The sequence below is a fragment of the Neofelis nebulosa genome, chromosome 15, assembly GCF_028018385.1.
Source record: "Neofelis nebulosa isolate mNeoNeb1 chromosome 15, mNeoNeb1.pri, whole genome shotgun sequence".
Lineage (NCBI taxonomy): Eukaryota > Metazoa > Chordata > Mammalia > Carnivora > Felidae > Neofelis > Neofelis nebulosa.
Window position 1 is genome coordinate 48,537,759 of NC_080796.1, and position 19,974 is coordinate 48,557,732.

Sequence of the window (19,974 nt, forward strand, 5' to 3'; positions counted from 1 at the left end):
GAAGCATCCAACTCTTGGTTTTGGCTCAGGTCACAATCTCAGGTTCCTGAGTTTGGGCTCAGGACACGATCTCACGTTTCTTGAGTTCAAGCCCCATGTCGGGCTCTGCGTTGGCAGTGTGGAGCCTGCTTGGGATTCTCTCTCTCTCTCTCTCTCTCTCTCTCTCTCAAAATAAATAAAGCAACTTAAAAGAAAAAAGACTGCTTGCCTAGATCAGGACGTTTTTTTAAAAATATAGTTGACACACAATGTCACATGAGTTTCAGGTGTACAACATAGCCATCCAACAGGTTTATACCGGAACACTTATTTTTCGTTTTACTCCTTTATTTTGAATGGGCCATGCCTTCAAAAAGTCCCAAACTCACACACGCCAAAAGCATATTCGATGAAGTCTTCCTCCCATTCTCGCTCTTGATAAGCTGCAGTTATTCTTCCCAGAAATAAGCCCCGTTGTCTGGAATATTCTTTCCCCTGTCCTTTTCAAAAAAACGACAGGATCTTACACACATTGCCCCGTGCTTGCCTTTTCTTCCGAACACTGTGTTCTGGGAATTATTCCATATCCATACATCAAGCGTTCGTCATTTCTCTCGAAGACTGCACAGAGTATTGTATGGTCTACCCATCCATGTAACCAGTCCCCCGTGATGGGCATTTGGGTTGTTTCCGATCTTTTGCTGTGTAAAAAAGTTGTTGCTGCCAGAAACTGCGTAGGTAATGTCACTGTGCCCATTTGCAAGGACACCTGTGGGATAAATTCGTAGAGGTGAAGTCGCCGAGGAAGGAAGGGTCTGGAATTCAACATTAGCAGTGGGAAGCAAAATAGACTGGTGAACGGTATACAGATACCCTTCACCCTGGCTCTGTCACTTACCGGCCGTGTGACTTCCAGCAAGGATAATGGAACCTCACTACCCCTTGGTTTTCTAGTCTGTTAAAGTGTTGGCTTCCTTGCAGGGTAGCTGTGAGGGTTCAAGCACAAAGCCTGGCTCACGGAAGTACCGAGGAGACAGAGCAATGACCATTTCCCCTGCTCCCCCCCCCCCCCCCCCCCCCCCCCCCCCCCCCGGCCTGGGAAGGAACTTCCCGCACTGACTGGCCCTCTTGCCCTCCCCATTCCTCTCCTCTCCCATGCACCGTGCTCCCCGTAACTCCTTACACCATCTGCCCGACACCCCGGTTCTTCGTGGAGTTCACTGTGTCTCTTGCCCACCAGGTAATAGGCTTCTAGAAAACACAGACCCTCTTAATCACTTCTGAAACACCCTCAGGCTTGGTAGAGGCTTGGTAAAGGTTTGCTGAATTGAAATCAGCTCTGGAATGTATCGCTCACAGCTCAACCTTCCCCAATCTGGGTACTTCAGCAGAGAGAGACAAGGGTCACCTGCAGCCAGCAGGCTGAAGAGGCGGCCGGCCTCCGTCGCAGGCTCACAGAGACTGGGTAATCGGGAAAGGTTTCTGTGCCATATTTAAAATCCCCAGCCTCTGCACCCCCATCTCCCACAAACCACCCACACACCCAGAGCCTGGTATAAAGCATTCAGATATTCTACCTCTGGGGAAGGGGGTGAAGAATACTCCCTGGCCCCTGTTCAGCCCCTCCCTCATGTGTCCCCGGTTTGGACTGCGCACAATCAGGGAGATGATCATCGCTAGGGACCGTTGCCCAGAGAGCGTAGGGAGGTGGGAGGAAATCATTTTGATTTCTCTCTGGGAGCATAAATGCTTTTTTAATTGCTGTCAAAGGCAGCTCCTCGGGAATGTATTATTGATAGCGATTGAAATGAAAGCAGCAATCTCTGCTTTGCTGGGGAGGTGGCCCTCCCCCGCCCACTCCACCTTCCCCTGCTAGACTTGGGGCCCGAGGCGCCCACCCCTCTCCCCACCCCCCACTCCCCAAATCTCTCCTCTCACCTGCCTTTCCTTCTTTTTGTTCTTTTCCTGTGCCCCTGCTCCTTAGGAGGGCTCCTCTCTGGCCTGCTGCCTGTAGCTCTGTCACCGTCACTTTCTGCCTCTTCCATTAATGCCTGTCCCTCTGGCTGTCCAGAGGGTGGACATTTCCTGACCACCCCCACCCCTTCCTGGGATAGGGTGCTCTTTATCCCATCTTCCTCTTGTACCCAGACTTCTACCCATTTCCCGAATCCCCCCAGCCTTCAATTCTTGGTTCGTGCCAGTTGGTCGGGTGAGTTTCCTTCTGTGTGGGGCCAGCACCAGCAGAGCCCAGAGGAGCTGTCCCTGAGGACTCTGGGTCCCCCAAGCTCCTTCCTGCACGCAAGCAGTCAGCTCACTTGCCATCAGAGGGCTTCACCTCTCTCCTCTGACTGGAAGCTGCCCGGGGGCTCCCGTGTGGGCTGGACCCAGGCCCACCTGCGGTGGCTTCCTGTGCCTTTAAGAAAGCACAAGCCTCCGGCACCACCAGCTCCTCCCCCACCCCTTCCCCAGTGGGGGAGGGGAGCCAAGCTGGATATACCTGCAGTGCCCCCTCCAGACAGCTCATAAATAATGGCTGATCTTCCCGCGGGGGACAGGAACTGTTCCGCTCTCGTGGAGCCTGGGAGAAGGGTGACAAGGCTCGTTTATCTATCTCCTCCTGTGCTCTCCTGCTGGTGCGAGCACGTGCCTCTTGCCTCTTTCCCCCTCTTCCCTTACCCCTTTCTGCCTCCCAGAATCTGTGAGGAGGGACTGGGATGAGGAAGAGGGGCGAGTTTGTTGCCTGCTTCCCCTGAGGCTTTCGATATGCCTGCCCCACACCACTGCCCCCAAATGTTTACTGAGCAGCTATTAAGCGCTGCTCACTTAGAGCAGCAAATCCTGCCCACCCTTCCCTACCCGCCCCCCCCCCCCCGCGCGCGCGCACACACACACACACACACCCCAAATCCACCTTTTGCCCCAGGGAGCCAGGGGCCCTGATCGGAGCCTCACTCCACATCCCGAGGGGTCAGAGCGATAGACTCGAAAGGACTTGATGGGAAGGCAAACCTAGTTGCATCTGATGGGAGCATGGTTTTGGACTTTAGACCAAAGTGCAGTGAGTTTCCCAAACCTCTCTGATAGTCCCCCAGTTCCTGCCTCGGCTCCCCTGTGCTGGGGCTTCAGCACCCCCACCGCCACCCCCCCACCCCCCACTCACACTGCCAGCCTGGTCTGGTTCTGCTCGGCTGAGTCAGACCCTCCTAATTGGGTTCCAAGTCAGCGCTTCAACCTGCCTGTTACCCCCACGGCCAAGGCCAGGCGGGTGTTGGGAGCCGGGAAGCAGATTTCTCCCCAGAGTCTCTGAGGCTGCACCCTCTCGCTCAACCGTGCTGGAAACCCACTCAGAGGGCACCAGCCACCTCCATTACCAGGAAGTGCTCCCCCCCACCCACCCAAGGCCACCGGCAGACCCGAGGGACCCTAAGCTGCCTGAAATGCTGCCCTGGGGTTCAGCTAATGGCAGGCCTGGCTCCGGATGAGGATGTGGGGAAGCGGCAGGCAGGGATGCAGAGAGGCGGCTGCCTCTGTTCTAATCGCTGCAGCAGGTAAGCAGTCGCCGAGGGTTGGGGTTTGTGGGCCGGGCGCCAGCCTGGAGCCCCCTGTGTGTCACCCTGTGCACGTTCCACATTCCCTTCTCTTTCTTTGTCTCTCCCTAAGTGATCGCTGCCTCCTTTCTTTCTCCCTCCACCCTTCCCTTCCCATTCTCCTCCATGCTCTCTCCCTCCCTCTCCTGAGTCCCTCCCCACCCCGCAAACCCACCCCACCTTCCCTCCTACCACTATATTTAGCTCAGAGCCAGGGGGTTGGAAAGGCACACTGGGCTGGCAGCTAGTCTTGAAGGGTCTGTCAGTGTTTCCATGAAGAGGCCCAGCTGGGATGAGTTTATAACTGAGCTGTTTCTTTTTCCAGCATCAGGCCCCCGGGGGGGGGGGGGGCAGGGAATGGAGGCAGGGAGGGAACCTCCAAGTACTGGGGTGCTCTCCCCAGAGGTGGGCCAGCTCATCAAGGGAGAAAGGAAGTGCAGATTCATTTACAGAGTGGATCTGCGCTCAGGCTCCAGCACAGGTTAGGATTCTGTCCTAGGTTAGGACCTTGGGGAGACTGAGGACAGAGCCCTTCCTAACAAAAGGTGGACCAAAGAGTTGTTCTCCTAATGTGACCTGAGGAACCTTATTTTTTTTTTAATGTTTATTTATTTTTGAGAGAGAGAGAGAGAGAGAGAGAGAGAACACAAGCGGAGGGAGGACAGAGAGAGGAGACACAGAATCTGAAGCAGGCTCTAGGCTCTGAGCTGTCAGCACAGAGCCCGACACGGGGCTCAAACTCACCAACCATGAGATTATGACCTGAGCCGCAGTCAGACGCTTAATTGACTGAGCCACCCAGGTGCCCCGATCTGAGGAACTTTAAAAGACACCTTTTCCCACAGTATGACACCAGGGTGCTATGGACTCTGAAATCCCCCCACTACAGCCATTTCTTTCTGTGACACCAACACATTTAGAAGATCTGTAAAAATCCTATCGATATCTGAAGGACACTTTCCCCGCTAACTACGTGGTTTGAACACACCCCTGCTTTTGATCCTCACAATTACAAGATCAGGAGAGAGAGCTAATACGGTGACATAGGACATAGCTTGCTTGAGGACACCCAGTTTAGTATGCGCTAAAGCTTGAACTTGAACACAGGTCTGTCACCTCTAACTGTTGTGTTCTCTCTGCTGCAGTGAGTGCCCGCCCCCCACAGGCTATCAACCACCAGGAAGCACAACCAGAAGGTCAGAGCCCCCTCTCCCCCCCAGAGACCTGGATACAATTCGGTTCTACCACTCAATGCTGAGCCCCCTTGGATAGTTCCCTTCACTCGTGTGAGTCCCACAGAGGACTCACGTGAGAATCGAAGGAGATCATGTTCTAAATGCTTGGCACATATTAGGCATTCAAGAAGGCAGGTGGTATCCCTGGTAGGTTAACGTAGGGCATGGGTCCCCGAAGGCAGAAGACATGGGACAGCCACATTTCAAGGTGGAGCATAACAGGGTCCACCAGGTGTGGAGTATAGCGGGGTAGGTGAGCGGCGACCTGGTTCGCATACAGCAGGTGCACAAGAGCGGCAGAGTGGAGGCGGCTCAAATGCCAACTGCTGTGTCGCCCCTGGTGTGGCCCAAAAACCTGTGGCGTATAAACAACATTCACGTCCATCTGTTCATTTGCTCCTAGGGGTGGGAGGATGGCTTGGAAGGATGGACAGGGTCAGAATTATAATCCCCATTTTACAGGTGTGGAAACTAAGATCTAGAAAGGGGAAATAATCTGCTCAAGATCACAGCGAATTATTTCACTCACTCCTTCATCAGATATCTAGTGAGTGCCTACGACCTACAGATGCTATGTTATACCTTGGGCAGACCCAGAACACAGGGTGGGAATACCCAGTCCTCTGAGTTCTCTATGCCAAGACCCCCCTGTGGCCTGTGGGCCAGACTTACTGGTTCAAGTGGTGAGAAGTGGTGGTTGAGGCTGAGCACGGAGCCAAGAAACAGCCTGATGTGGACCATCTCCAACCCTTTGGCCTTACCTCTCACCAGCTTCACGGGGCTCCCGCTGCCATGTTTCTCTGAAAGGTGGGCAAAGAAGAAGCAGAGTAAAGGGAACCCAAGTCAGTAGACTTCTTGGTCGCTTGGGCCCTTCTAGGTTCTTTACTTTTCTGAACCCAACCGCAAAAGCCATATCTACCCCCCCGTGGGAGGATGGCTGTTCCCCCGGGCTTGGGACCCAGGAGTCCAGACTCTTCATCCAGAGCAGGGCTTGAGAGACTTCAAGCCAACCAGGGGACATGTGGGAAGAGGCATTCCATTCCATTCATTCCTCAACCCTCTGGGACAAAGGAAGTTACTTCCTAGCTTCTTAAGCTACACCTATGGTTTCCTCTTGGGCTGGGATGGCCATTTGTAATGAGATAATGGGATGGCCATCAATGGCCATCAATGAGATAATGATGCGTTAAAGGGCAGGGGAAGAGAGAGTTGTCAACGGGACCATGGGATAGGGAGGGTGTTACCTGAGTAGATGCGCAGTTCCCCCATCCGGGCATCCAGGCAAACACTCTCACTCCGCACTACAAGACAGCTGTTGACATTCATTTCCTGTTCCTCTTGCTTCTTTCCTCACAAGATGCGTGGGTGGGAAGCAAGAAGACTTTCCAGAAGTCACCTCATCCCTCCATCTCCCTCTAGGAAGAACCACACTCACTCCTCAGGCGGATAAACCGATTCCCGCAAGTAGCTCACGCCTGGAGTGAACAGTCTTTAATGCCGAGAAGCTTTTACTATGTTTAATCCGAAGGCCCCGAGGCATCAGCTAAGCTGTGTCTGCCACCCTCCCCCCTCCTCCACTGACCCCTTTCTCTCTCTTCTTTGCTGTTCTGTTTTCCATTTGCTTCCCCATTCCCATGGCTCCTGGGAAGAGGCGAGGACTTGGGAGTCAGAAAACCTCATTCTGAATCCCAGCTCTATCGCTCACAGAGGAACGGGCACAGCCTTAGATTCTTCGAGCCTCAGTTTCTCCATCTGCAAAGGGAACATAATAATACCCAGTTGCTGTGAGGGTCAAATGCAATCATGGGCCGGAAGCTGTTTTGTGAACGGTAAACTACCATGCTTGAGGGAAGGCTGGTCATTAATTCCCCTTGTTTCTCGGGCACCAAAGAGAGGAGAGCTGGGGCAAGCGACGGGACTCCAGGTCAAAGATGGAGACTGCGCATCTGAACGCCAGCCCTGCCCTCTGGCTCTCCAGGCCACCGTGGGAAAGCCGTGGGGCCTCTGAGCCTTGGTTTCCCCATCAGTAAGGAAAGAGTCATTAGGCGCATCTCCTTCCTCCAGCTGAGAGGAGTTTGCTCGTAAATGACGGTTGCTCACTCTCTCTCTTTTAGAGACGCTGTGAGCTCACCACCGCCAATTACGGTTTATTGAGCACACATGACTCGGTCTTCCGCGCTGGATAAACAGACCTTTCAAAGGCGTAGGCCTTGCCCGGGAAGGGCTCCCAACCAGCCCTGCGGGGGGGGGGGGGGGGGGGGGCAGAGCAAGGCATCATCTCTGTGTTCCTCTGCTCCCGGATGAACTCACCTGAGCAGAAGCGACACCTGGGTGTCACCCGTGGCACCGGCCACCAACACCCAGCGGGACCCCAAATGATCAGAGAGAAGGAAGGGTGTCCTCCTCACCTCTGGGACGACTCGGCTGCCAAAAGCTCAGTGTCCCTTGCAACTGTCCCTCATTTCCGCTCCTGCCACCCCCCTGGAGGGGCTTCAGGGTGGTACTGTTGAAGTAACCTCCAAACTCGTCCCCACAGCTCTGGCCTTGCCTCTCTCCCCCCCAAGCCCACCCGCTGCTGTCAGATGATCTTCGAAAACCCTCCTTTAGCATCTCAGTTTCCTGCTCGGCACCGTCGGTCATTCCCCGGCGTCTAATGGATACAGTTCAAGGGCGACACAGTGTGACACAAGGGTTAAAACCACTTCGGGATCAAGAGAAGCCTGGCTCTGCCCTCGATGGGTAGGTTGCTCCAACCTCTGTCTATCTCCTCAAGGGCAAAATGAGGCCAAGAGCACTGCTGTTCTGCTGTGATAAAACCTTACAATGTGTGGAGGCACCGTGCCCTAGGTCAGAGAAGTTATTCGGTACAGGGGCGCCTGGGGGGCTCGGTCAGTTACGTGTCTGACTCGTTTTCGGCTCAGGTCATGATCTCACAGTTCGTGGGATTGAGTTTGGGATTTTTCTCCCTCCCTCTCTCTCTCTCTGCCCCTCCCCTGCTCACACGCTCTCTGTCTCTCTCTCTCTCAAAACAAATAAAGAAACTTAAAATAAAAAAAGAAGGGGCACCTGGGTGGCCCAGTCGGTTGAGCGTCCGACTCCAGCTCAGGTCACGATCTCGCGGTCCGTGCGTTCGAGCCCCGCGTCGGGCTCTGTGCGGACAGCTCGGAGCCTGGAGCCTGCTTCGGATTCTGTGTCTCCCTCTCTCGCTGCCCCTAACCCACTCGCATTCTGTCTCTGTCTCTCTCAAAAAGAAATAAACATTTTAAAAAATTAAAAAAAAAAAAAAGAAGTTATTCAGTCTACGTTAGCCTCCTTCAGCTTTCCTTCCTATGACTTCCCTCCACATCTTCCCCGGCAAGGGACACAGCGTGCTCCTACCTGCACACCCACCCTGGGGATTCTGGGAGACTGACACTGACAACCAAGGCGTCGTATTCTTAAGGGCTAGGAGGACGTGGAGAAGAAGGTAAAGGGCTTTGGGATGATAATCAGGCTGCTGACATACCAGGCTTAAGGCTTCAAATGGAAAGATGCAAGTCTACCCCAAGTACTGTGAGTATCGGAGGCTCCAGGAAGGCAGGAAACTCACCCTGAGATAAGAACACTGGTCCTTGATACATAAGAAAGACTCCTCGGATAACCGAGCATGTCATTTAAATGGCCTTGGCACAGCTCCTGGGGAACCCAGTCCAAATTCTTTCAAAGAAGACTATAATAATAATAATAATAAAACAGCACCATTGGCTGCAGAGCTCCAGCCCGGCAGCCAGGAGCCCGAGGAGCACAGGGACAAGGGGCCAGTGGGCACAGCACAGGCACAAGCAGCAGCGTGAAGATGACTTCATTTACCAAGTTATCAAAAACCACAATGTCTGCCAAGCAAGAGTGTGAGTCACCAGGACCCACAGGAAAGAGGGCCCGGTGACAGTGTGGGGTGGGGTGGGCACCAAGTGTTTCGAATCCTGACCCAGTGCTGAGACCTTACACTCTCTGAGGCTCGGTTTCTTTATCTTCAAAAATGGGGATGATCTAAACGCTGACTGCATCGCCTTGTTTGGGAATTAAATGAGTTCATCTGTGTAGAGGGGTTTAGCAATACACATGACTTATTTTGATAGCCGAGTTCTTGATTTACCCAAAGTTGGCGGCGGGGGGGGGGGGGGTGGAGAGGGAAGGGCCCCGTTCTTTCTTCGTCTTCCACTGCCTCTGGCAAGAGCCCTTGGCTTCGATTAGACTGACCTCAACTCTGACACTCTTTGGAGGGGAGATCCCCCAAAGCTCTGGCCTTCCTGCCTCGGTTTCAGCCATCCCCTGGGAGGCCAGATGACCGAGTCCAGACTTTCGAAAGAGTCAGGGCCTGCATCAACCCTGACACCACAGCCTTCCATAACTCTTCCTGTGGCTACGACAAAGCTAGGCACACACCTAACACTAATGCTGTTTTGAAAGAGTGAATGAGCTGAGCTTAGAGCATTAGGTTGCTGAGATCAGTGTCTGGGGTTCAAGCTCTCAGTGGCTCTCAGAGTCCAGGCCACCCTTGCTGCTCTGTGCTGCTGGTCAATCAGGGATGGATGAGCGAGTGTGCATGGGCCTTCCACCACACAGCCGGAACAACGGCATGTGCCTTGCAGAGGGGTCCAGAGTCTTTCCCCCCTTCACCTTACTGCATTCTGCGATAGTGATCTAGTTCAGAGTGACGGGGGCCACGTAGGAAAAGAAATAACCAGATAGAACCAGACTGAGACGGCAACAGAGGTGCTGCTGTAGGGGGTAGGCTGGGGAAAACTTCAGACAGGCTACAAATACAGTCCAAGCGAATACGTTTCCCTGTGCTAACATGAAAGGAGTTGGTGCTGGGGATTTAATCAGCTTAATAGGGCATAGCAGACAGACAGCCAATTGTCTGGAGCCTATGAGAAGTGGTGGCCACTGGGAGAACAGTTCAAATGCAGAAGGAGCCCAGCCAAGGGGGCATCCAGCCTTGGGGAGGCAGTGTGGACTGGGCCAGAATGAAGCGAAAGACTGAAAAAGCACGGGTCCCCTGTCGGATTGGAAGGGGCTCTCAGAGGGGACACAGGAGCCTGGCAGGCAGGGCTGCCTCATTAATCCTAGGTTGGAACATTCTTCAGCTTGCCTCCCTCAGGCATTTGCTAGTTGGGATAGGATGTTCTTCCTCTCATCTAAGCACAGAATCTCCACATGAAGAAGAGGAGGCCAGAGGGGAAGAATACTGTGGAGGTAATTAATACAAGTCCTGCTTCTCCCAGTGGTAATTCAGAAACTGGGGCTGGCCAGAAGCCAAGATGGGTGCAGGTGCCAGGGAAGAGAGGGAGGGAACAAACAGGAATGACTGGCACACTGCGCTGAAATACACCAAAGAGCAGGGTCCTTTTGGCTTCATGCATTGTAGCAATATCTTACCTGACAGGTAGAGAAATCTGTGACCTAAGATGTGGCCTTGAGATTTGATGACAACACCGGCTGAAGTCCCTTTGCGCTTGTGGGTAAAATCTCCCCCCCCCCCCCCCACCGATTCTCTGAACAGGAGGAGCCTTGGATTGAAAAGGAGGGGAGCAAGGCCTCCAGGTGCCCCAGGGTCTCGAGGCAAAGAAGATAGTTGTTCGATCTTGGGAATGAGAAGGTACAGCGTGGACAACTTCTCAGGAGGATGTACGATTGTCTACTGACCAACTGCCACTCCCCTACCTAACCCTGGTAACCTAACGTCCTTAGGGCTGTTCCTGGGATTCAATGCAGGCTGGGGTCACCTCAAAAGGAGGGCTCCCAAGGGACGCTGCTTTGCCTCTGAATCCCCATGGCCTTGCCTGTCCTATCAGGACAATACTGCCTGAAGGCTTGGCCTTCCTCCATCATTGACACATTCCACCATGCTTTTCCTGATGAAATCAGGTTAAACCAAACTCCAGGGACAACTCAGAAGGGGCAAGGAAGTAAAAAATGGTCAGTGTATAACAGGAGAGGTGGGGAGGAGGAGAAATTCACTCTTGTTCCCTGGGACTAGTGGAAAGAAACAATATACATATTTTAATGAGGATGGGTCTCAAGTCCAAAATTAGTCAGGATTTTTTTTTTTCATTGCAATGAAAAGAAACACAACTGTCCCCGGCTTGAGCTAAATCGATGAATATATCAGGCTGGCTTCATACAGAGCTCTCAGCGTGGTCAAGACCGATTTCTTTCCAACTTATAGTTAGATTTCCATCTGCATTGGCTCCACTTTCCGGCAGACATTGGCAAGGTGGTCCCAGGAACCCCAGGTGTTAACCCTACTAGCTTTCATTCTACTGGAAGGAATTTTGACCAAAGTCCCAGATTTGAGTCTTACCGCCCAGTTCGGGTTTACATCCCCGCTCCTAGAGTCAGGTGTGGGATCATCCGCTCCCACACTACAAGATCGGAGGGTGGGGGGGGCAGTAGTTTTTCAAATAAAAGTCAAAAGTGCTGTTACCAGAAGCAGACAAAGCAAAAAATATCCACCTCCGACCCCATCTCGGATCCGTGAGTTAAGCTTCCTGATAGGAGGACAGCAAATTAACCTACGTAAATATGCGTCAGGGTTAGGGGAAGCATTTAAGCAGGTACGTGACATGAGGAATTTCTACCATACTGCCATACTTCCCCAAGAGCTAAAGGCAGTCTTATCCACCTTTGTGCTCAGTCTCAAAATACAGTCTTAAAACATGAGGTCAGACCATTTGACGAACTGCCTCCAAGGCATTTAGGAAAACGGAGTTCAAGAAAAGTGAAGAATGTTTAGCAAAAATGTCATTTTTCCTTGGTGTCTAAAAGAGGCAGAAACGACTCGGAAAATCCCAGTTTCCCTAAGTCAGGGAAGCTGTTTAGTTAGCTCACAGGTTGAGTCCATCCTCTGTATTAAGAGGGAAAGTGGACATAGGGAGTAGGGATGGAAAAAAGGGGGAGGTCCAGGAGCCATGAACTCTAGGTTTTGGAAGAGAAAATACAGGCTCTAGAGTGAGGAAACTAGGTTTGAAACCTAGTAGTGCTATTTTCTAGCTATGTGACCTTGGGTAGGTTACTAAGCCTCTCCGACCTTCTGTTTCCTCTTCTATAAAATGAGGATAATGATACTAATCCCTCAAATTGTCCTAGCTCAAATACAACAGCATAACTAAAACCTTTATCATAGTATCTGGAACTTCAGAAAGTATATTATCAATGATAAGTAGAGACTCCACCCAAGATTTCCTATTTCAAAGGTTTTTTTTTTTTAAGATTTTGACATTTGTTTTGCCTCAGGCAGCCTCAGAAACAGATGAGGGAAGAGCCTGAGTTCTTAGAGGGAGAGACATTGACCCTACTCTTCACTTTCTTGCTTAGTATCTTAGTATCTCCCAATGGCATCAGAGACCCACAGCGTTGTCCCCAGGCTTGGTTAAACCCAGGATTAGCTCAGATCAGGCAGATGGCATGTCGTTCCTTCTTAAAAACCTCCAGGTAATGGATTTCTTGGCTTCCTTGTCTCTGGAACTCCACTAGGTAGGATGTTCTTCCTTGTGACTAACTCCAAAACCTCCAGCATCAACCACAGTTTACATCTACTCATGAAGTCGTTCAACTTCATGAGTCGTTGATTCGTTCTTGCTCTCGTAATTATTGGGCTCCTGTTATGCCAGGTACCATGCCAGCTACCGGAAATACAAAATTGAGTAAAATGCTCTTGCCCTCAAAGGGCCTGGAGTCTAGAAGGAAGGAGCACATCCATGGAGAGAAATTGTAGTACACAGTAAGCACCTTAACAGAGGTCAGTTCTGAACACTTGGGAAACCCCAAGGGGCGTCTAACCTGGGTTTGGGAGAGGGAACTCAGGGAAGGCTCCTTGGAGGAGGTGACACTCGAGCTGAGTCTCAAGGGACTGCTGAGCAAACAGATCCCAGCAACAGTTATTTTGCAACCATTGTTTCTCAGCCTTTATCACATAAGAAGCCAAACGTTGGTTATTGTTGAGCTGATTGTCACATGGAGAGGATATCGCATCGACCGCACGGGGGTAATTACCCAGCAGAAGTTATGGTCCCATGCCTGTGATTCCAGGGTGATGACAGTTTGGGCACTAAGACCTCTTGTGGTGAACGATGTCCTACAGTCCTGAAAGCGGGATGCACTATAGAGGTTGAGGCAGACTCCACCTTCAGTGGAAAGTGTGGGCATGGAAGCCGGGTCCTCACAGAGATGGGGAGGGGCGGCTTGCTGGGGTGGAGCGTGGAATCACCTTTTTCTCCTGATCCAGAATCAGCTACGGTGTGGATGGTAACAAGGGCCATCTTGCCTAGAACACGGAAGGGAAGAACCAGATGACCTCTAGAGGTCCCTTCTTATCAGGGGAGAGGATCCTTTAAGAATCTGGCTATTTCTGGCGCGCCTGGGTGGCGCAGTCGGTTAAGCGTCCGACTTCAGCCAGGTCACGATCTCGCGGTCCGTGAGTTCGAGCCCCGCGTCAGGCTCTGGGCTGATGGCTCGGAGCCTGGAGCCTGTTTCCGATTCTGTGTCTCCCTCTCTCTCTGCCCCTCTCCCGTTCATGCTCTGTCTCTCTCTGTCCCAAAAGTAAATAAAAAACGTTGAAAAAAAAAATTTTTTAAAGAATCTGGCTATTTCTAACTTACCCCAAGGATCTTGGCTCAAGGTGCTGCTGTTCTCCTTCCCCTCCAATTAACCAGCCAGATTTTACACCACAATAGGAAAGGCATCCGGGCTCACCCCCCCCCCCCCCCCCCCCCCCCCCCGGGGCTGAAGATGTGGGGAGCCCGCAGAAGCCTTCAGAGGTTGACCACTTTGCAAAAGGCCACTCAGCAAACCATAAAGAGAACGCTGGCGGGGCACCTGGGTGGCTCAGTCGGTTAAGCGTCCGACATCGGCTCAGGTCACAAACTCTCGGTCTGTGAGTTCGAGCTCCGCGTCGGGCTCTGGGCTGACCGCTCAGAGCCTGGAACCTGCTTCGGGGTCTGTGTCTTCCTCTCTCTCTGCCCCTCCCCCACTGGCGCTCTGTCTCTGAAAAATAAATAAATATTAAACTTACCAAAAAAAAAAAAAAAAGAATGCTGGCCACTAGCATCGGTCAGAGAAGCTACGCTCCTCTGTTCAACGCGAAAAGCAACAGCTTTTCTTGCCTACACACTTTCGCCCCGCCCCAAACACCAAATCCCGGAAAAAAAAACAGAGAAGATAAATGAAGGCAGATTGCAACGACCAGTTGAAACAATCCCTCTTCACCTCCCCTTGGCTCTTGCGGGTCCCCCCCCCCCCGCCCCCCACCCTCTGCCATCATCCCCACCCTAAGTTCCAGTCGACAAAGGTGCCTCTAAGGTAGAACCCCTGGCCACAGCTGTCAGTGGGGAGCGAGGTGCTGGGGAAGACTCAGCCAAAAGTCCCCAAGTGTCCCACATCTCAGTTACCGTCCTCTTTCTGCTTCTGGTGGGTGCCTGTCAGAAATTTGTGATAAGAAGGGCTCCGGTTAGACCTTCTGAACAATCTGCTCGCTCCTTATGGATAAAAGCAGGAGTGTGTAACCGAAGAAGGCAGCAGTCTTCCCAGGGGGATTTTAAAGAAGAGCGTTCTCATACGCCAGTCTGCTTTGAGACAGACAGAGTGACTTCCCCGGAGCAGAGGGCACCAACTTCTCCAGAGGGAAGGGTTCTCAGGACCCTTCCCTTCACATTCGGGTCTGCCCCTCCATTTCCCTCCCCACCCCCCCCCCACCCCCGCTCTCCTCTCTTCACCCCTTCCTACTTCCCAGGTTAAATACAGAAAATAATGATCCCCTTCCCTCCTCCTTCTCCCTCGGCTAGGAGCCTTTGCAGGGGGCGGGGAAGGTTCTGCCATCCTCAGTTCCTGCCTTCTGGAAGCTGTTAAACTGAGAAGGACCCGCAGAGGAGCCAGACATTTAAAATCTCTCCTCCCTGCTCCCCGCCTCTGGGTTGGGCCTGGATACCGCCCCCCCCCCCTTTGTCTTTTCTTTCTTTGCAAGTAGCACGGAGGGGTGAGGCAGAGGCAGAGTGAAGGGAGCTGGCCCCTGGCTTTGTGACTTACTACTGGTCATCAGGCCTTTCTGGGCGTCATTTCCCATGAAATCAGTGTAAGGACACAGGCCTCTTAGGATGGCCAGAGTAGAAGGAGATAATGCGAGAGAAGTGGCTTACCCATTGTTTGGCACGTAATAGAGATCAATAAATGGTAGTTGAATGAATGACTGAAAGGTAAGTGCCCAACTCAAGCACTTGCCCAGGCCACAGTGGGAAGCCTCTGTTCTAGGAGTCTCGAACATGGGGGTGGGGGTGGGGGGGGTGGCTAAGGAGCTGCTTAAATAATGGGAGAGACTGAAAATGCTAGATGCCAGGGGAAAGGGCCCTCACCTGTGCCACAAAGCAAATTCCACTCTAGGTTTCTGTAAGGGCTCACCTCCCGCGGTCTTCGCTGGGTGAGAAGGTGAGGGAAGGGGAATTTCTGGAATCCAGAATCCAGTCTCAGCTTGAGAATAAACCAGAAGGGCTAGAATTCAATTCCTGGAATGGAGGCAGATGCCACTGATGTCTCTTCTTCCCCACAGCCCCTCCCAGCAAGGCTGCTCCCACAGGTCTCCCCAACCCCCTCCCGGTCTATGGATCCTGCAGCCTGAGGAATCGGCCTGAGTTTCCGTAGGGTGAGAAAGCCCATCAGCTCAAAGTAGGGGAGAAGAGCCCTGGGCCAGCCACCAGAGGACCTCTGTTCTGTTCCTTCCAAATGAATTGTGTGATCCCTTGCCGGACACTAATTTGCTATACGTGGAAACAAATGAGAGACACAGATTTCGTTAGAAAGACAAATCACGAACCAAACTTGAGTTTCAAAAAAAAACAACAACAAAAACCTGGTTACTGAGTTCAAGGCGAAATTAAAACCAAACCACTGCAGCTTCCGAACCAACTGAACCAGAAGAGAACTGGAACCACATATCATCAAAGGCCCTGCATTCAAAAGATGTTCCTGGACCTCACCTCCGTGGACTCTGGCTTTCCCACATCGGATTCTGCACTCGTCCATTTCCCAGGAGCATATGGTCCAACAGGCAGGTTTTCCCTCTGCAAACACACTCCGACTGCCCAGCTCGAGTGCCTTCCCCATCATCAACACTGCTCTGCCCGAGATCGCAGAGTAAAATGGAGCTCTTAGCACCCCCACCAAACCTCGTTATTGCCAGAATCAGAGCACGAAACCGTCAACACAACAAAACCCCAAAACCCCAACCAACAAAAGTCGAGCCACAAAGACCTCTGTGGTGACAGAGATCTGCGATCCTCTAAGTCCAGCTCCTCTAAGCCAGCAAAGAGGGCTGTGATTTAATTCTGCATCACCCCCTTGCAGATTCAGACACCCCGCTTTCTAATGAGCTCAGTAAAGGCTGTCCCATCCAGTCCTCTCCACAGGAATTGCAGGAAGTGGGAAAAATGAAATTGCTGCTTGTCAAGAGTAGATGACCACCCACACCCAGCAAGGGGGTGAGCTGGGAGCCAGGCCTCCCGTGGAGGACCCAGCAAGGTTCCTGCAGTGGAAAAATGGGCCGGCTTGCTGCTGAGACAGCTGCTGAGATTTGCTCCTCTCTCATAAAAATACAGCCGGAACTGTCCATCCTTTGTCTCCCTCGGACCCTCCCAGCTGAAGTCACCATTGCCTTCCAGGGGCAGAGTCCTCCCTATCTGGTTCCAGAAGCAACCCTCACCACAGACCTGAGAGTTAGCTGTTTGATTACAGAATGTTGGGAGATGAACCTTGGCTGTCTTCGCACCTAGCTGCAGCCTCCTTTTATCTCCTGTCATCTTGGCCCAGGCCGATATTATGGCCTTCTGTCTCGATATATCTGCCTGGCCCTCTTACTCCCAGTCCCTAAAGGGGCACCTTTGTCCCTAAGCCTTTAGGCCCAACCTGGAGCTACATTAGTTTCCCAAGCTCTGTCTTCCTGGATCCGGTTTCCTCCCCTTGCCCTGGGTTATGTATGACAAGGACTAAGGGCATGGAACAGATACTGCCTGCCTTCAGCTATCACCAGACTCCTCTGCAGGGGAGTGGGAAGAGAGACACTGAGAAAAATTTCAAAGTCCAGCTGGAGCCCCACCAACTGTAAGAAGCTATCCCCCAAAGGCTCCCAGCCCATCTTCAGCTTCTCCACTAGACTTTCTATGGATTTTTCACCTAGATCCAACTTTTAGACATGATCACACAGTGTTTTGTTGCTATCTATTTTATGTGTTTCCACAACTCGATCAGATGCTTCTAGAACACAGGGACAGTGTCATATAGAACTATGTTATATGAAACTGCCCAGAATTGCCCTGGGCATGGACCATCCCTGCCTGCCACCTAGGTTTCCAATCTACCTTCCACACTGTTACCACAGCGAGCGGGCTCGATGCAGACCTGGAGAGGCCACTCAGGGCCCTCAGTAGTCCAGCCCCAGCCGGTCTCGCCAGCCTTCACTCCATTATTCCTACCTCCGTACCCTTGCTCACGCCATTACCCTCATGGCTTCACCCCTCCCATCTGTCCAAAACAGATTACAGCTTACTCTTCGAGGTTCTTCCGGTACCTCCAAATACTGTCTCCTTTCTAGAGCCTTCTCACATTCCTGTCGGAAATAGTCACTCCCTGGAGTTTCCACGGAAGTGTGGTAGCCTCCCCCACCAACCCCATCCACAGTTGCCCTCCCCACGATCTCAGCTACCCACAATCAACCACACTCTGGAAGCAGATGATCCTTCTTCTGATGTACCGGAAGGTCAATAGCAGCCTGGACACCATGTCACAGGGCCTATGTCAATCATCTCACTTCATCTCATCACATATCTCATCACATAGACATTTTATCATCTCATATCAACACAAGAAGAATAAATATAGTACATTAAGATATTTTGAGAAAGAGGGGCACCTGGGTGGTTCAGGTCGGTTAAGTGTCCGGCTTCAGTTCAGGCCATGACCTCAGGGTTCATGAGTTGGAGCCCCACATCGGGCTCTGTGCTGACAGCTCGGAGCCTAGAGCCTGCTGAGGCCTTGTGTCTCCCTCTCTCACTGCCCCTCCCCCACTGGTGCTCTGTCTCTCTCTCTCTCAAAAGTAAATAAACATAAAAAATTTCTATTTTATTTTATTTTATTCATGTATTTCTTTTTAAAGTATAATTTATTGTCAAGTTGGCTAACATACGGTGTATACAGTGTGCTCTTGGTTTTGGAGGTAGATTCCCATGGTTCATCGCTTACATGCAATGCCCAGTGCTCATCCCAACAACAAAAAATTTCTTTAAAGATATTTTGAGAGGGAGAGAGACCATGTTCATATCACTTTTATTACAGTATATTGTTATAATTGTTCTGATTTGTTATCAGTTATTGCTGTTAATCTCTTACTGTGCCTAACGTATAAATTAAACTTTATCATGGGTATATATGTAGGTACATATAGGAAAAAACATAGAGTATGCAGGGTTCAGTACTATCCATGATTTCAGGCATCCACTAAGGGTCTTGGAACATATCCTCCATGTATAAGGGGGGACTACTGTATTTTCATACTTCCCTTTTATTTTTTACTTTTTTAGATATTTTCTTAAGTTTTCATTTATTTATTTTTGGGAGAGAGAGAGAGAGAGAGAGAGAGAGAGAGAAAGCATGAACAGGGGAGAAGCAGGAAGAGAGGAGGACAGAGGATCTGAAGCAGACTCTGTGTGGACAGCAGAGAACCCCTGACCTGAGCCGAAGACAGATACTTAAACCGACTGAGCCACCCAGGGGCTCCCGCAACTTCACTTTTCAATAAGTACTACCTAGCACATAGTAAGCACTCAACAAATATGTTTCAAAGAATATAACACCTTCTATTGTGGGTACTTATGCTACGAATATATCTTTTTCCTCCACTAAACAATAAGCTTTATTATCTCTGTATTTCTTGTCTGGACCCAATAGATGTTGAAGCAATAGACATACTGAGTTGAATAGTACATATGCAGTAATGAATAGAATGAATAAATAAAATTCATTGAAATGAGTGTACTTAAATGGTAGATACCAGCTCAAAAGGTTTCTATATAACTTTCCTTCCGTTATATACATATTATATATATATATAATATATATATATATAATATATATAATATATACATATTATATATACATAATATATATATAATATATACATAACCCTAACCCTAACCCTAACCCTAAACCCTAACCCTAACCCTAAACCCTAACCCTAACCCTAACCCATATACATACGTGTATGTATATATTATATATATTACAATATAATATATTATAATATTTTATATATAATATAATTTTTTTTAACAGAGAGAGAGGGAGAGAGAGCATGTGTGCAAGTGCGGGAGGGGCAGAGAAGACAGAAAGGGAGAGAATCCTAAGCAGGTTCCACACCCAGCACAGAGCCAGACTCGGGGCTTGATCTCACAACCGTGAGACCATGACCTGAGCCGAAATCAAGAGTCAGACACTTAACCGACCGAGCCACCCAGGTCCCCCTACGTTACTTTCTATATTACTTAATACAAGGGACAAAAACCCAATTTAGTGTAGCTTATGCATGCATAAATGAGTCATGTAACTAACTCATTTGTAGGAACAGGGAGGGCACAGTAGGATATGAGATACAGTTGACTCAGATGCTGCCAGGTCTCTCTTCACCTTTCCTCTTGGCCTCTCTCCCCACGTAAGCTTTGTTCTTTCCCACTGGCAACCTTCTTCCATGTGCAGGAAACATGGTCGCTGATAATTCCAGAGCCTCACTCCTCACGATGCACACTGCTGGAGGGAATCAAGACTTGTCCTCTCTGTGGTCTTAGGTTCAAGAACCTCAGGAAAGGATGCAGCTGGCTCAGTTTGGGTCAAGTAGTGGTGGGACCTCTAATAAAATGACAGTCCCCATGTTAACAGTGAGGAGAAAGAGCGTCTTAAAGAAGCGGGTCTGGGTGCGGGGAGGATGGTTGCTGTTCTAGACAGCAGATGCCTCCAGAAGGGAGAGATGCAGCTTGCATTCCAGGGAGGTGAGGGCAAACAGCAAGTGTGATTTGGGAACCTCAAGATGGAAGCTCGCAAGAGGCCAGAGGAGCATATTATGTTCAGCACCTAAGGGAGAGACAAGGTCGACTGCA

At 50.9% G+C, this 19,974-nt stretch overlaps 1 long non-coding RNA gene across 1 annotated transcript; it reads right to left on the minus strand.

Moving 5' to 3' along the window:
- Positions 1–302: 302 nt before the first annotated feature.
- LOC131495441 (uncharacterized) lies at positions 303–6,328 on the minus strand. Its single transcript, XR_009253948.1, has 4 exons — positions 6,046–6,328; positions 5,474–5,601; positions 878–965; positions 303–748 (listed from the first exon to the last, which is right to left on the minus strand). It is a non-coding gene; the product is annotated as an uncharacterized LOC131495441 (long non-coding RNA).
- Positions 6,329–19,974: the final 13,646 nt, after the last annotated feature.